The following is an 18,456-nucleotide window of genomic DNA, read 5'->3' as shown; positions in this document are numbered from 1 at the left end:
AATGTCCACGTAAGCTGCGTCTTTCTGCCTGAATCGGGATTTTCCCATTCAAAGGCGAATAGGTTTTGGCTTTCTGTGGCTAAGCCTAGGCAGAAGAAGGCATCTTTTAAATCCAGTACGGTAAACCAGACTTGACTATTCTTTAATTTAGTCAGCAAAGTATAAGGGTTTGCCACTACTGGATGTATATCCTCAGTGATTTTATTTATGGCCCTCAAATCCTGAACTAGCCTATAGCTTTTTCATCTGCCTTTTTAATTGGCAATATGGGTGCATTGGATTCTGATTCGCATTCAATCAATAATCCATACTGTAAAAATTGATCAATTATCTCTTTAATTCCTTTCCTATCTTCTGTCCTCAAAGGATATTACTTAACCTTAACGGGTTTCTCTCCTGGCTTTAATTTAATAATTATTAAGGTCACATTTTTAGCTCTTCCAGGGACTTCGGTAGCCCAAACTCCTGGACATACTTGATCTGTGATCTCTAAAGGTATTTCACTTTTAGGGTCAGTTTGTATTAGTGCCAAGCTTAACACATTTATTAGTTGTTCTTCTCCTGTTCTTAATTCCATTTTCCCTTTTTCAAAGACAATTTCTGCTCCTACTTGCTCTAATAAATCTCTACCTAAGAGTGCCCATGAGGAGCTAGGCATAGATAAAAATCTGTGTATGCCCCATTGTTTCCCTAATTTGTACTTCAAAGGTTCACAAAAATAAGCCTTTTCGGTTACACCTTGTCCTGGTTTCAGTTAGAACAGAGTTAATTTTCTTCCTAGTAGCTGGGAGAATGCTATGTTTTGGCTTAGGATGAGAAGAGTGCTGATAACACCCCGATGTTTCAATTGTTGCAGAGCAATGCTTATACCAAGCCAAGGACATCTCAGCTTCTTGCTCTGTCCTGCCAACAGGCAGGCTGGGGGTGCAGTAAGAGCTGGGAGGGGACAGACCCAGGACAGGTGACCCAAACTAGCCAAAGGGGTATTCCATAGCATCTGACGTCAGGCTAAACAATACATAGGGGTGGCTAGCCAGGGGGAGGGGGCCGGACTGCTCGGGGTTAGGCTGGGCATCGGTCAGCGGGTGGTGAGCAATTGCATTGTGCATCACTTGTTTGTACACATTATTAGTAGTGGTACTATTATCATCATTGTGTTATTATTATTGTTATTATTATTGTTATTATTGTTGTTATTACTATTATTATTATTATTATTATTATTATTATTATTATTTTGTCTTATTAAACTGTCTTTATCTCAACTCACAGGCTTCACTTTCCATTTCTCTCCCCCGTCCCAGAGAGGGAGGGGGAGGGGGAGCGAACAGCTGCGTGGTGTTTAGCTGCCGGCCGGGTTAAACCATGACACACCTTTTACCCTAACATAATAATTCTGTGAAGGCATTAATGCTTGATTTAGAACTGAATACGTTGCCCCATAGCAATAAGAAATTTCACTTCCATTCCTCCCCTAGCTTCATTATAACCAGTGGAGGATCCGCTAGGGTAGATTCCCCAGGTCCCCGTTATTCCTGTTGAAATCAGGGGTTGATTACCCTAGGAAAAGGCTAGTCAATTTGTCCTCCAAAGCCAGGTCCAAACTGTTTTGTTTTATTTATTTATTTATTTATTTATTTATTTTCATTACATTTCAGAGTTGGTCCAAAAATTCCATAGGGCTTTCTTTTAGACCTTGTTGGAAGCATATTCTCAATTCCCAATTCATCCAGGTTTTAGTATTTACTTAACCGTTCATGATTTTCAGGATGATTCGGGTCTTAGTGGGGGTCGGTCAGGGGAATGCAATTGTCCACAGTTCCCTGAACGGTCCCATCAGCAATCTGAGCTCGCACATGAACTCAGGTTGTTTTAAGAGTGTACCTCTTTTCTGTTTCTGTGACAACTCTCTCGGACCGATCATGGTCCCTTTGCCCTAAAGGGCTAACACCCATGATTTTAAGATCTCTGCCTCGGGCAGAGGCAGAACTATTAACATTCCTACATCCTCTTTCCCTGCTCATTCAACTTCAAACACCTTTAACACTTTCAACAACCCTTTTAACACTTCCTTTATCTTTCTCCAGCCTGTACTTCTCTAATGCCAACATCAAAGGTTCAGTTAGGGGCCAACTTAATTCCCTACCTTTTCCCACCAAGATGCTGAAACATCAGTATACAACATTTCATCCTGTTCTGCTTCTCAAAAAACAACATTAACTGTAGCAAAATATTATAGTTTAAAGTTCCATTTAGGGGCCACTTTTCTCCACATTCCAGCTTATAAAGCGGCCACCACTGATTACGATATTTTATCAATGTTTTCCTGTTCACACTTCCACCGGCAGATCCTCCAATATCCTTCCAGTGACTTAAAACACATCCTAACACACTTTTCTTTAAAATTTCACTGCTTGTTTGCCCCCCCAGTTTCCAGTTTACACTTTCAGAATACACATGTTACTTACAAAAGCGTATCACAAAACGTATCACTCACAAAAATACGGGCACGCAATATCTTTCAGTAGCGATGTCACAAAACTACTATTACCAGCAATATTGCCAAAATCGCAGTAACAATAACCAGAGTTAAATACCATACTCCATGAGTCAGAAAACCGAAATAGACAACACAATTCCAGATGGACCTTAAAGCGAGCTCCTTCCTTAAGGTCCCCAAACATGTACTTATGGTGATAACCACAAAGTATATACCAAACACTGCCTCGCAGAAGATCACCTTCTGACTTACAGACAGTTCCAGATGACCGGTCTACCAGAAAACCAAACCAGAATAAAGAATATACTCACTTACAATGATGGGGTCCTTGTCTGCCTCCGCAGTGATCCGGTGAGTCGAGGCGTCCCTCCGGGAAATCCCGGGGGTACCCTAGGGAGTCCTGTTCCCAGCAGGTCCTGCAGTCCGGCAGAGAGGTTGTCCCATCTGGGTCGCCAAATTGATTCAAAGATCGAAGCCAAAATTCCTTTAAGTGGTATATTCTTTATTGCAGCGCTGGATGCACGGGGGATCTCTCCACCTATCGTGCATACCCAAAGCAGAAAGCAGTCTTGAATTTATACAATCAATCTATCAATATTCTACAAGCACCTATACATATGCATTACCTATCCCCGCCTTCCCTCGCTTCTCATGCTAATTAGCCTTTTGGCACCTTGCGCCTGCGCAGAGCCTTCCAAGAATTGTGGGCAGGGGTCTTTGGGACGTGGGCAGGGGTCTTTGGGAGGAAGACCCCGAGTCTTCCTCACAGTGTACTTTTCACCTTTGGTCAGGAATCTGCTGAATTGGCATGTTTCTTAATTGCAAGAGCTGGTTGTTGCCAATTCTCCCGTTTGTTGTATCTTTATAATGAATTCCAATGTCCAGTTTCGAGAGTTATAGTCCTTACATTCGTTTCTCTGTCCGCCTGCCGCTTCCTTATCATGAGTTCCAGTGTCTTGTTTTGAGATATACAGTCCTTGTCTGGGGATTGTCCTTGCCTCCCCAATACCTCCTTAATCAATCCCCCCTTTTCTTTTCCCATGCAAATTCTTTTGCATCAGATACTTTCTTTATTTACAGTAACACAACAAAGCAGGCATCTAAACAACATGCACACAAATATTCCTAACACTACTAATACGATTAGAGCAATGAATACTTGTTTCAACCATTGGAAATTGGGCAACCAGGAGGTTAACTTAGTCCATAGTTCACTAAAACTCCATGAAAGATCATCTTTACTGATCTCATGTAGGATCCTGGTCTGCTTCCATATTTCTTCCAGGTCGGTAGAGATCCTTCCACTCTGATCTACATACATACAACAACTTGTGTTTATTACTGTACAGACTCCCCCTTGAGTGGCCAGTAACAAGTCTAGGGCCATCCGATTTTGGAATACTACCTGTGATAAACTAGATATCTCTTCTTGTTGAGCCTTTATAGCATCCAGAATTTTGTTTTCTAACTTCTCTATAATTGCAGAAATATTAACTATTGCCTTTTCCAATTCACTCACTCCTAACCATGGGATAAACCATCGCACAAAACTATGAAAAGGGGTGTGTCTCTCTACCAATGGATTGTTAATTTTTCATCTGATTCTCCGGATATGATTTCTCAAGTAACCTCGAGGCACTACATCATGTACTGTCATATTGGGGACTACCGCTCCAAGAGTGCAAGTTCCCTTCCAATTCTCAGGCAAGACCTTACGGGCTGTATCATTGCATAGCCAATACCACCCTTTTCCTTCTGGAACCGTCCAGCTGGTTGAATTTGCCCAGCCGCTAGTCGTACTAATATCAATTGTTCAATTACAAGATGTCTGATTTCCCACATAAGTAGTATCCGTATTCATACAATGCTGTTTTCCTATACCCTTAGGCGGGTTACACCTTTGTACACACACATAATAGGATTCTAACGGCAAGAAGCTACTCACTTCTAGTTCCAGAACTGCTTAATATTTTCGACCCCAAGATGTGTTTTCCCACAAATTAGTCCAAGATAAGTTTGCAGGCAAGGGAATCCCAATTAACGATACACCCTTATTCCCATGCTGTGGCAGATGGGTGCATACCCAACAGTTCGTCTTATTAGTTACTTGAGAAATTGTTTGTATTAAGGTCAGGTGTAAGTTCTCATCCCAAGTTGCCCACCCCAAATCCGAGAACCGCACCCCTGCAATCATTAGGATCTGGAAAACCGTGATTTTGTTGGTCCAATTGGAGTGGTGGTCCATATCCTCGCCGGGGCCTTCTTCACCCTTGAATTGTGGATCCAAGCTGCTTGCTTCTTAATCTTAATGGCGGTGTGTGTTGTCAGTAATACTTGGTGTGGTCCCATCCACTTTCCTTCCATTTTTCCTGCACGGGTTGTCCTGAAAAAGTCTTTATATATATATAATCCCCGAGCTTAAAGGGGTGGATTGGTTGATCCAACCCTCTAGCCCTGGTCCCTAAAACAAATGTATGTACTTTATTTAATTGTTTCTGAAGTTCAGTTATATAAGCATATAAATATTCTGATCCTAACTGCGTTAGGTCCTCTCCACTAAATAGAAATTGCTATGGCCTTCCATATAAGATTTTGAAGGGACTCAAATTTCCTTTTATTCTAGGTTTAACTCTAATTCCAAGTAATGCTAAAGGGAGGGATTGAGGCCATGACAAATTAGCTTCTTATCCAATTTTAGCTATTTATTGTTTAATTAAATGGTTCATTTTTTCTACCTGTCCACTTGCCTGTGGTCTATAAGGAGTATGCAGTTGCCAATCTATCTTTAGAATCTTACTTATCTGGTCTACCACTTGTGCACAAAAATGTGAAACTCTATCAGAAGACATTGCTACTAGAATCCCAAAGCATGGTATTATTTCATTTAACAAGACTTTAACCACTTCTCTTGCTTTGGTTGTTCGACAGGGAAAGGCTTCAGGCCTTCCTGAAAACGTGTCAGTCAGAACCAGTAAATAATGATACCCCCCTTTTCTAGGGAGTTCTGAAAAATCAATTTGCCACTGTTGCCCCGAATAATTTCCTTTACCGATTATTCCAAATTTTATTCTATCCTTGGTATTGGGGTTATTGTGTAAGCAAATGCTACATTGTTGAGTTACTTGTTTTATCATATCGTCCCACTAATGTCTGACTCAGGCTCTTATGCAGTGTGCCAGCTCCCCAATGCGTTTTATTGTGTTCTGTAAGAACTATGGGCCATGTCAAACTAGAGGGTATTACTATGGGGTTATCTTTTAAATATACTCATCCATCTGGTTTCATTTAACCTTTCAAATCTTCAATTAATTTTAAGTCTTCTTTTGTATAATTTGGATATAGTTTGGATTTTACCGTCTGGTATCAAAGACAATGCCTTCACCTCAGTTATTTCAGCTGCCTGCTTAGCCTCTGCCAATCGATTTTCCAATTTCAAAATCGGTGTTCCCCTTTTGGTGTCCCTGACAATGCATGATAGCTACCTTTTCTGGTTGTTTTACAGCCTCTAACAATTTTAAAATTTCTTCAGCATACTTTGTGTTTTCACTGAGCGGTCAGCAATCCATGTTCTTTCCAAATTGCTCCATGAGCATGTACCACGCCGAATGTATATTTAGAATCTGTCCAAATATTTACCCTTTTTCCCGCTGCCAGTTCCAATGCTCTCGTGAGAGCAACTATCTCCGCCTTTTGAGCTGATGTTCCAGGGGGTAAAGGCTTAGACTCGATTACCTGCTGAGTAGTTGTTATAGCATATCCAGCTTTACGTTGTCTTTGCGTAACAAAACTGCTCCCATCCGTGAACCAAGTTTCTTCCGCGTCTTCCATGGGCTCCTCCTTAAGGTCTGGTCGGCTGGAATACACAGTCTCTAGAGTTTCTAAACAATCGTGAATCACAGCTTGTGCCGGAGCATCACTAAGAAAAGAGGCTAGATTCACAATATGAATTATCACAATTTCCACGTCGTCCTGTTCTACCAATATTGCTTGATATTTCAAAATCATCAATTCTTGTTTAAGTTGTTTAAAGACTTTTTGTGCTTCTCCAGTCCAGACTAACTTTGACTGGTTAATCTTTATCAATTCACATAGAGGCTTTACCAATAGTCCATAATTATAAATCCAAAGGCGACACCAACCTGTCATTCCTAAAAAGCTTTGTAGCTCCTTTACCATTTGAGGTTCTGGAGTCCGGCAAATGACTTCCTTATGTTCAGTTCCTAGTTCTCGTTGTCCTTCCGAAATGTCAAATCCCAGATAGGTCACACTTTGTTGAGCCAGCTGGACTTTCTGTCAAGAGACTTGATATCCATTTAAACCCAGAAAATTAAGACGACTTATAGTCCATTGAATCCAACTCCCTTTAGTCTCGGTAGCTATTAAGAGATCATCTACATATTGTAACAAAGCACCTTCAGTGTCCGGAGGTATCCATGTTTCGAGTTCCCTTGCTAATTGGTTTCCAAAAATAGTGGGGCTATTCTTGAATCCTTGAGGTAGTAATGTCCACGTAAGCTGCGTCTTTCTGCCTGAATCGGGATTTTCCCATTCAAAGGCGAATAGGTTTTGGCTTTCTGTGGCTAAGCCTAGGCAGAAGAAGGCATCTTTTAAATCCAGTACGGTAAACCAGACTTGACTATTCTTTAATTTAGTCAGCAAAGTATAAGGGTTTGCCACTACTGGATGTATATCCTCAGTGATTTTATTTATGGCCCTCAAATCCTGAACTAGCCTATAGCTTTTTCATCTGCCTTTTTAATTGGCAATATGGGTGCATTGGATTCTGATTCGCATTCAATCAATAATCCATACTGTAAAAATTGATCAATTATCTCTTTAATTCCTTTCCTATCTTCTGTCCTCAAAGGATATTACTTAACCTTAACGGGTTTCTCTCCTGGCTTTAATTTAATAATTATTAAGGTCACATTTTTAGCTCTTCCAGGGACTTCGGTAGCCCAAACTCCTGGACATACTTGATCTGTGATCTCTAAAGGTATTTCACTTTTAGGGTCAGTTTGTATTAGTGCCAAGCTTAACACATTTATTAGTTGTTCTTCTCCTGTTCTTAATTCCATTTTCCCTTTTTCAAAGACAATTTCTGCTCCTACTTGCTCTAATAAATCTCTACCTAAGAGTGCCCATGAGGAGCTAGGCATAGATAAAAATCTGTGTATGCCCCATTGTTTCCCTAATTTGTACTTCAAAGGTTCACAAAAATAAGCCTTTTCGGTTACACCTTGTCCTGGTTTCAGTTAGAACAGAGTTAATTTTCTTCCTAGTAGCTGGGAGAATGCTATGTTTTGGCTTAGGATGAGAAGAGTGCTGATAACACCCCGATGTTTCAATTGTTGCAGAGCAATGCTTATACCAAGCCAAGGACATCTCAGCTTCTTGCTCTGTCCTGCCAACAGGCAGGCTGGGGGTGCAGTAAGAGCTGGGAGGGGACAGACCCAGGACAGGTGACCCAAACTAGCCAAAGGGGTATTCCATAGCATCTGACGTCAGGCTAAACAATACATAGGGGTGGCTAGCCAGGGGGAGGGGGCCGGACTGCTCGGGGTTAGGCTGGGCATCGGTCAGCGGGTGGTGAGCAATTGCATTGTGCATCACTTGTTTGTACACATTATTAGTAGTGGTACTATTATCATCATTGTATTATTATTATTGTTATTATTATTGTTATTATTGTTGTTATTACTATTATTATTATTATTATTATTATTATTATTATTATTATTTTGTCTTATTAAACTGTCTTTATCTCAACTCACAGGCTTCACTTTCCATTTCTCTCCCCCGTCCCAGAGAGGGAGGGGGAGGGGGAGCGAACACCTGCGTGGTGTTTAGCTGCCGGCCGGGTTAAACCATGACACACCTTTTACCCTAACATAATAATTCTGTGAAGGCATTAATGCTTGATTTAGAACTGAATACGTTGCCCCATAGCAATAAGAAATTTCACTTCCATTCCTCCCCTAGCTTCATTATAACCAGTGGAGGATCCGCTAGGGTAGATTCCCCAGGTCCCCGTTATTCCTGTTGAAATCAGGGGTTGATTACCCTAGGAAAAGGCTAGTCAATTTGTCCTCCAAAGCCAGGTCCAAACTGTTTTGTTTTATTTATTTATTTATTTATTTATTTATTTTCATTACATTTCAGAGTTGGTCCAAAAATTCCATAGGGCTTTCTTTTAGACCTTGTTGGAAGCATATTCTCAATTCCCAATTCATCCAGGTTTTAGTATTTACTTAACCGTTCATGATTTTCAGGATGATTCGGGTCTTAGTGGGGGTCGGTCAGGGGAATGCAATTGTCCACAGTTCCCTGAACGGTCCCATCAGCAATCTGAGCTCGCACATGAACTCAGGTTGTTTTAAGAGTGTACCTCTTTTCTGTTTCTGTGACAACTCTCTCGGACCGATCATGGTCCCTTTGCCCTAAAGGGCTAACACCCATGATTTTAAGATCTCTGCCTCGGGCAGAGGCAGAACTATTAACATTCCTACATCCTCTTTCCCTGCTCATTCAACTTCAAACACCTTTAACACTTTCAACAACCCTTTTAACACTTCCTTTATCTTTCTCCAGCCTGTACTTCTCTAATGCCAACATCAAAGGTTCAGTTAGGGGCCAACTTAATTCCCTACCTTTTCCCACCAAGATGCTGAAACATCAGTATACAACATTTCATCCTGTTCTGCTTCTCAAAAAACAACATTAACTGTAGCAAAATATTATAGTTTAAAGTTCCATTTAGGGGCCACTTTTCTCCACATTCCAGCTTATAAAGCGGCCACCACTGATTACGATATTTTATCAATGTTTTCCTGTTCACACTTCCACCGGCAGATCCTCCAATATCCTTCCAGTGACTTAAAACACATCCTAACACACTTTTCTTTAAAATTTCACTGCTTGTTTGCCCCCCCAGTTTCCAGTTTACACTTTCAGAATACACATGTTACTTACAAAAGCGTATCACAAAACGTATCACTCACAAAAATACGGGCACGCAATATCTTTCAGTAGCGATGTCACAAAACTACTATTACCAGCAATATTGCCAAAATCGCAGTAACAATAACCAGAGTTAAATACCATACTCCATGAGTCAGAAAACCGAAATAGACAACACAATTCCAGATGGACCTTAAAGCGAGCTCCTTCCTTAAGGTCCCCAAACATGTACTTATGGTGATAACCACAAAGTATATACCAAACACTGCCTCGCAGAAGATCACCTTCTGACTTACAGACAGTTCCAGATGACCGGTCTACCAGAAAACCAAACCAGAATAAAGAATATACTCACTTACAATGATGGGGTCCTTGTCTGCCTCCGCAGTGATCCGGTGAGTCGAGGCGTCCCTCCGGGAAATCCCGGGGGTACCCTAGGGAGTCCTGTTCCCAGCAGGTCCTGCAGTCCGGCAGAGAGGTTGTCCCATCTGGGTCGCCAAATTGATTCAAAGATCGAAGCCAAAATTCCTTTAAGTGGTATATTCTTTATTGCAGCGCTGGATGCACGGGGGATCTCTCCACCTATCGTGCATACCCAAAGCAGAAAGCAGTCTTGAATTTATACAATCAATCTATCAATATTCTACAAGCACCTATACATATGCATTACCTATCCCCGCCTTCCCTCGCTTCTCATGCTAATTAGCCTTTTGGCACCTTGCGCCTGCGCAGAGCCTTCCAAGAATTGTGGGCAGGGGTCTTTGGGACGTGGGCAGGGGTCTTTGGGAGGAAGACCCCGAGTCTTCCTCACAGTGTACTTTTCACCTTTGGTCAGGAATCTGCTGAATTGGCATGTTTCTTAATTGCAAGAGCTGGTTGTTGCCAATTCTCCCGTTTGTTGTATCTTTATAATGAATTCCAATGTCCAGTTTCGAGAGTTATAGTCCTTACATTCGTTTCTCTGTCCGCCTGCCGCTTCCTTATCATGAGTTCCAGTGTCTTGTTTTGAGATATACAGTCCTTGTCTGGGGATTGTCCTTGCCTCCCCAATACCTCCTTAATCAATCCCCCCTTTTCTTTTCCCATGCAAATTCTTTTGCATCAGATACTTTCTTTATTTACAGTAACACAACAAAGCAGGCATCTAAACAACATGCACACAAATATTCCTAACACTACTAATACGATTAGAGCAATGAATACTTGTTTCAACCATTGGAAATTGGGCAACCAGGAGGTTAACTTAGTCCATAGTTCACTAAAACTCCATGAAAGATCATCTTTACTGATCTCATGTAGGATCCTGGTCTGCTTCCATATTTCTTCCAGGTCGGTAGAGATCCTTCCACTCTGATCTACATACATACAACAACTTGTGTTTATTACTGTACAGACTCCCCCTTGAGTGGCCAGTAACAAGTCTAGGGCCATCCGATTTTGGAATACTACCTGTGATAAACTAGATATCTCTTCTTGTTGAGCCTTTATAGCATCCAGAATTTTGTTTTCTAACTTCTCTATAATTGCAGAAATATTAACTATTGCCTTTTCCAATTCACTCACTCCTAACCATGGGATAAACCATCGCACAAAACTATGAAAAGGGGTGTGTCTCTCTACCAATGGATTGTTAATTTTTCATCTGATTCTCCGGATATGATTTCTCAAGTAACCTCGAGGCACTACATCATGTACTGTCATATTGGGGACTACCGCTCCAAGAGTGCAAGTTCCCTTCCAATTCTCAGGCAAGACCTTACGGGCTGTATCATTGCATAGCCAATACCACCCTTTTCCTTCTGGAACCGTCCAGCTGGTTGAATTTGCCCAGCCGCTAGTCGTACTAATATCAATTGTTCAATTACAAGATGTCTGATTTCCCACATAAGTAGTATCCGTATTCATACAATGCTGTTTTCCTATACCCTTAGGCGGGTTACACCTTTGTACACACACATAATAGGATTCTAACGGCAAGAAGCTACTCACTTCTAGTTCCAGAACTGCTTAATATTTTCGACCCCAAGATGTGTTTTCCCACAAATTAGTCCAAGATAAGTTTGCAGGCAAGGGAATCCCAATTAACGATACACCCTTATTCCCATGCTGTGGCAGATGGGTGCATACCCAACAGTTCGTCTTATTAGTTACTTGAGAAATTGTTTGTATTAAGGTCAGGTGTAAGTTCTCATCCCAAGTTGCCCACCCCAAATCCGAGAACCGCACCCCTGCAATCATTAGGATCTGGAAAACCGTGATTTTGTTGGTCCAATTGGAGTGGTGGTCCATATCCTCGCCGGGGCCTTCTTCACCCTTGAATTGTGGATCCAAGCTGCTTGCTTCTTAATCTTAATGGCGGTGTGTGTTGTCAGTAATACTTGGTGTGGTCCCATCCACTTTCCTTCCATTTTTCCTGCACGGGTTGTCCTGAAAAAGTCTTTATATATATATAATCCCCGAGCTTAAAGGGGTGGATTGGTTGATCCAACCCTCTAGCCCTGGTCCCTAAAACAAATGTATGTACTTTATTTAATTGTTTCTGAAGTTCAGTTATATAAGCATATAAATATTCTGATCCTAACTGCGTTAGGTCCTCTCCACTAAATAGAAATTGCTATGGCCTTCCATATAAGATTTTGAAGGGACTCAAATTTCCTTTTATTCTAGGTTTAACTCTAATTCCAAGTAATGCTAAAGGGAGGGATTGAGGCCATGACAAATTAGCTTCTTATCCAATTTTAGCTATTTATTGTTTAATTAAATGGTTCATTTTTTCTACCTGTCCACTTGCCTGTGGTCTATAAGGAGTATGCAGTTGCCAATCTATCTTTAGAATCTTACTTATCTGGTCTACCACTTGTGCACAAAAATGTGAAACTCTATCAGAAGACATTGCTACTAGAATCCCAAAGCATGGTATTATTTCATTTAACAAGACTTTAACCACTTCTCTTGCTTTGGTTGTTCGACAGGGAAAGGCTTCAGGCCTTCCTGAAAACGTGTCAGTCAGAACCAGTAAATAATGATACCCCCCTTTTCTAGGGAGTTCTGAAAAATCAATTTGCCACTGTTGCCCCGAATAATTTCCTTTACCGATTATTCCAAATTTTATTCTATCCTTGGTATTGGGGTTATTGTGTAAGCAAATGCTACATTGTTGAGTTACTTGTTTTATCATATCGTCCCACTAATGTCTGACTCAGGCTCTTATGCAGTGTGCCAGCTCCCCAATGCGTTTTATTGTGTTCTGTAAGAACTATGGGCCATGTCAAACTAGAGGGTATTACTATGGGGTTATCTTTTAAATATACTCATCCATCTGGTTTCATTTAACCTTTCAAATCTTCAATTAATTTTAAGTCTTCTTTTGTATAATTTGGATATAGTTTGGATTTTACCGTCTGGTATCAAAGACAATGCCTTCACCTCAGTTATTTCAGCTGCCTGCTTAGCCTCTGCCAATCGATTTTCCAATTTCAAAATCGGTGTTCCCCTTTTGGTGTCCCTGACAATGCATGATAGCTACCTTTTCTGGTTGTTTTACAGCCTCTAACAATTTTAAAATTTCTTCAGCATACTTTGTGTTTTCACTGAGCGGTCAGCAATCCATGTTCTTTCCAAATTGCTCCATGAGCATGTACCACGCCGAATGTATATTTAGAATCTGTCCAAATATTTACCCTTTTTCCCGCTGCCAGTTCCAATGCTCTCGTGAGAGCAACTATCTCCGCCTTTTGAGCTGATGTTCCAGGGGGTAAAGGCTTAGACTCGATTACCTGCTGAGTAGTTGTTATAGCATATCCAGCTTTACGTTGTCTTTGCGTAACAAAACTGCTCCCATCCGTGAACCAAGTTTCTTCCGCGTCTTCCATGGGCTCCTCCTTAAGGTCTGGTCGGCTGGAATACACAGTCTCTAGAGTTTCTAAACAATCGTGAATCACAGCTTGTGCCGGAGCATCACTAAGAAAAGAGGCTAGATTCACAATATGAATTATCACAATTTCCACGTCGTCCTGTTCTACCAATATTGCTTGATATTTCAAAATCATCAATTCTTGTTTAAGTTGTTTAAAGACTTTTTGTGCTTCTCCAGTCCAGACTAACTTTGACTGGTTAATCTTTATCAATTCACATAGAGGCTTTACCAATAGTCCATAATTATAAATCCAAAGGCGACACCAACCTGTCATTCCTAAAAAGCTTTGTAGCTCCTTTACCATTTGAGGTTCTGGAGTCCGGCAAATGACTTCCTTATGTTCAGTTCCTAGTTCTCGTTGTCCTTCCGAAATGTCAAATCCCAGATAGGTCACACTTTGTTGAGCCAGCTGGACTTTCTGTCAAGAGACTTGATATCCATTTAAACCCAGAAAATTAAGACGACTTATAGTCCATTGAATCCAACTCCCTTTAGTCTCGGTAGCTATTAAGAGATCATCTACATATTGTAACAAAGCACCTTCAGTGTCCGGAGGTATCCATGTTTCGAGTTCCCTTGCTAATTGGTTTCCAAAAATAGTGGGGCTATTCTTGAATCCTTGAGGTAGTAATGTCCACGTAAGCTGCGTCTTTCTGCCTGAATCGGGATTTTCCCATTCAAAGGCGAATAGGTTTTGGCTTTCTGTGGCTAAGCCTAGGCAGAAGAAGGCATCTTTTAAATCCAGTACGGTAAACCAGACTTGACTATTCTTTAATTTAGTCAGCAAAGTATAAGGGTTTGCCACTACTGGATGTATATCCTCAGTGATTTTATTTATGGCCCTCAAATCCTGAACTAGCCTATAGCTTTTTCATCTGCCTTTTTAATTGGCAATATGGGTGCATTGGATTCTGATTCGCATTCAATCAATAATCCATACTGTAAAAATTGATCAATTATCTCTTTAATTCCTTTCCTATCTTCTGTCCTCAAAGGATATTACTTAACCTTAACGGGTTTCTCTCCTGGCTTTAATTTAATAATTATTAAGGTCACATTTTTAGCTCTTCCAGGGACTTCGGTAGCCCAAACTCCTGGACATACTTGATCTGTGATCTCTAAAGGTATTTCACTTTTAGGGTCAGTTTGTATTAGTGCCAAGCTTAACACATTTATTAGTTGTTCTTCTCCTGTTCTTAATTCCATTTTCCCTTTTTCAAAGACAATTTCTGCTCCTACTTGCTCTAATAAATCTCTACCTAAGAGTGCCCATGAGGAGCTAGGCATAGATAAAAATCTGTGTATGCCCCATTGTTTCCCTAATTTGTACTTCAAAGGTTCACAAAAATAAGCCTTTTCGGTTACACCTTGTCCTGGTTTCAGTTAGAACAGAGTTAATTTTCTTCCTAGTAGCTGGGAGAATGCTATGTTTTGGCTTAGGATGAGAAGAGTGCTGATAACACCCCGATGTTTCAATTGTTGCAGAGCAATGCTTATACCAAGCCAAGGACATCTCAGCTTCTTGCTCTGTCCTGCCAACAGGCAGGCTGGGGGTGCAGTAAGAGCTGGGAGGGGACAGACCCAGGACAGGTGACCCAAACTAGCCAAAGGGGTATTCCATAGCATCTGACGTCAGGCTAAACAATACATAGGGGTGGCTAGCCAGGGGGAGGGGGCCGGACTGCTCGGGGTTAGGCTGGGCATCGGTCAGCGGGTGGTGAGCAATTGCATTGTGCATCACTTGTTTGTACACATTATTAGTAGTGGTACTATTATCATCATTGTATTATTATTATTGTTATTATTATTGTTATTATTGTTGTTATTACTATTATTATTATTATTATTATTATTATTATTATTATTATTATTTTGTCTTATTAAACTGTCTTTATCTCAACTCACAGGCTTCACTTTCCATTTCTCTCCCCCGTCCCAGAGAGGGAGGGGGAGGGGGAGCGAACAGCTGCGTGGTGTTTAGCTGCCGGCCGGGTTAAACCATGACACACCTTTTACCCTAACATAATAATTCTGTGAAGGCATTAATGCTTGATTTAGAACTGAATACGTTGCCCCATAGCAATAAGAAATTTCACTTCCATTCCTCCCCTAGCTTCATTATAACCAGTGGAGGATCCGCTAGGGTAGATTCCCCAGGTCCCCGTTATTCCTGTTGAAATCAGGGGTTGATTACCCTAGGAAAAGGCTAGTCAATTTGTCCTCCAAAGCCAGGTCCAAACTGTTTTGTTTTATTTATTTATTTATTTATTTATTTATTTTCATTACATTTCAGAGTTGGTCCAAAAATTCCATAGGGCTTTCTTTTAGACCTTGTTGGAAGCATATTCTCAATTCCCAATTCATCCAGGTTTTAGTATTTACTTAACCGTTCATGATTTTCAGGATGATTCGGGTCTTAGTGGGGGTCGGTCAGGGGAATGCAATTGTCCACAGTTCCCTGAACGGTCCCATCAGCAATCTGAGCTCGCACATGAACTCAGGTTGTTTTAAGAGTGTACCTCTTTTCTGTTTCTGTGACAACTCTCTCGGACCGATCATGGTCCCTTTGCCCTAAAGGGCTAACACCCATGATTTTAAGATCTCTGCCTCGGGCAGAGGCAGAACTATTAACATTCCTACATCCTCTTTCCCTGCTCATTCAACTTCAAACACCTTTAACACTTTCAACAACCCTTTTAACACTTCCTTTATCTTTCTCCAGCCTGTACTTCTCTAATGCCAACATCAAAGGTTCAGTTAGGGGCCAACTTAATTCCCTACCTTTTCCCACCAAGATGCTGAAACATCAGTATACAACATTTCATCCTGTTCTGCTTCTCAAAAAACAACATTAACTGTAGCAAAATATTATAGTTTAAAGTTCCATTTAGGGGCCACTTTTCTCCACATTCCAGCTTATAAAGCGGCCACCACTGATTACGATATTTTATCAATGTTTTCCTGTTCACACTTCCACCGGCAGATCCTCCAATATCCTTCCAGTGACTTAAAACACATCCTAACACACTTTTCTTTAAAATTTCACTGCTTGTTTGCCCCCCCAGTTTCCAGTTTACACTTTCAGAATACACATGTTACTTACAAAAGCGTATCACAAAACGTATCACTCACAAAAATACGGGCACGCAATATCTTTCAGTAGCGATGTCACAAAACTACTATTACCAGCAATATTGCCAAAATCACAGTAACAATAGTCAGAGTCAAATTCCACATGCGATAAGTCAGAAAACCGAACTGTGTAACACCGTAACAATATCTTTCTTATAACAATGCCACGAACCTACTATTACCACCAGGAAAATAGCCAAAATCGCAGTAACAATAACCAGAGTTAAATACCATACTCCCTGAGTCAGAAAACCGAAATAGACAACACAATTCCAGATGGACCTTAAAGCGAGCTCCTTCCTTAAGGTCCCCAAACATGTACTTATGGTGATAACCACAAAGTATATACCAAACACTGCCTCGCAGAAGATCACCTTCTGACTTACAGACAGTTCCAGATGACCGGTCTACCAGAAAACCAAACCAGAATAAAGAATATACTCACTTACAATGATGGGGTCCTTGTCTGCCTCCGCAGTGATCCGGTGAGTCGAGGAGTCCCTCCGGGAAATCCCGGGGGTACCCTAGGGAGTCCTGTTCCCAGCGGGTCCTGCAGTCCGGCAGAGAGGTTGTCCCATCTGGGTCGCCAAATTGATTCAAAGATCGAAGCCGAAATTCCTTTAAGTGGTATATTCTTTATTGCAGCGCTGGATGCACGGGGGATCTCTCCACCTATCGTGCATACCCAAAGCAGAAAGCAGTCTTGAATTTATACAATCAATCTATCAATATTCTACAAGCACCTATACATATGCATTACCTATCCCCGCCTTCCCTCGCTTCTCATGCTAATTAGCCTTTTGGCACCTTGTGCCTGCGCAGAGCCTTCCAAGAATTGTGGGCAGGGGTCTTTGGGACGTGGGCAGGGGTCTTTGGGAGGAAGACCCCGAGTCTTCCTCACAGTGTACTTTTCACCTTTGGTCAGGAATCTGCTGAATTGGCATGTTTCTTAATTGCAAGAGCTGGTTGTTGCCAATTCTCCCGTTTGTTGTATCTTTATAATGAATTCCAATGTCCAGTTTCAAGAGTTATAGTCCTTACATTCGTTTCTCTGTCCGCCTGCCGCTTCCTTATCATGAGTTCCAGTGTCTTGTTTCGAGATATACAGTCCTTGTCTGGGGATTGTCCTTGCCTCCCCAATACCTCCTTAATCAGCCTGCACACAATTATCTGAGAATGAAAGCTGCTTTCCAGTAATTCAGAAAGCCAAGTTACGTCTCAGCCTTGAGCATCTCGGGCTTTTGGGCCTGTCTGTAACATTTGGCACCAGCACTAATACTTTTTTTGGCATATGTTTAGCGTTTGGGGCCTGTGTCTGGGATTTGGGCCCTGTCTCGAACCACTGGGGCTTTGTCCTGGGTTTTGGAGCCTGCCTCTAGAGTTCAGGGCCTGTGATTAGGCTTTTGGGGTCTGTGTCTGGGGGCCGGTATCTGGGGGCAAGGGGGGAGCTGCTTGTAGACCCTAGGGGCCAGCATTGAGGGGGTTGGGAGCTGACTCTACACCTTTGGGGCCTCCCTCGGGGGGGGGGGGGGGGAGGGTTGGGAGCTGCTTGTATAGGGTAGGGGGCCTGCCTGGCAGGGGTTGGGAGCTGCTTGTAGAATTTGGGTCGCTGTGTCTGGGGGGGCGGTTGGGGCCTGTGTCTCAGGGGTGTTGGGAACTGGTTGTACACCTTTGGGTCCTGTCTCTGGGGGGGGAGCTACTTGTACCCTTACCATAAGCCGTACTCTAACACATACTTCTACCAGTACCCTTACCCTTACCGTAACCCTTACCTTTACCCTTACTCTTACCCTTACCAAAGCATTACCCTTACCCTTAACGTAAGCCTAAACCTTAACCTTATCCTTACACTTACACTTACCGTAACCCTTACCCTTTCTGCTACACTTACCCTTAGCCTAAATCTAAACCTTACACTTACCCTAACCCTAACACTTACCCTTACCAT

The sequence above is a fragment of the Aythya ferina genome (assembly GCF_964211825.1).
Source record: "Aythya ferina genome assembly, chromosome: 8".
NCBI classification, from domain to species: Eukaryota; Metazoa; Chordata; class Aves; order Anseriformes; family Anatidae; genus Aythya; species Aythya ferina.
This window is presented reverse-complemented; position numbering follows the sequence as displayed.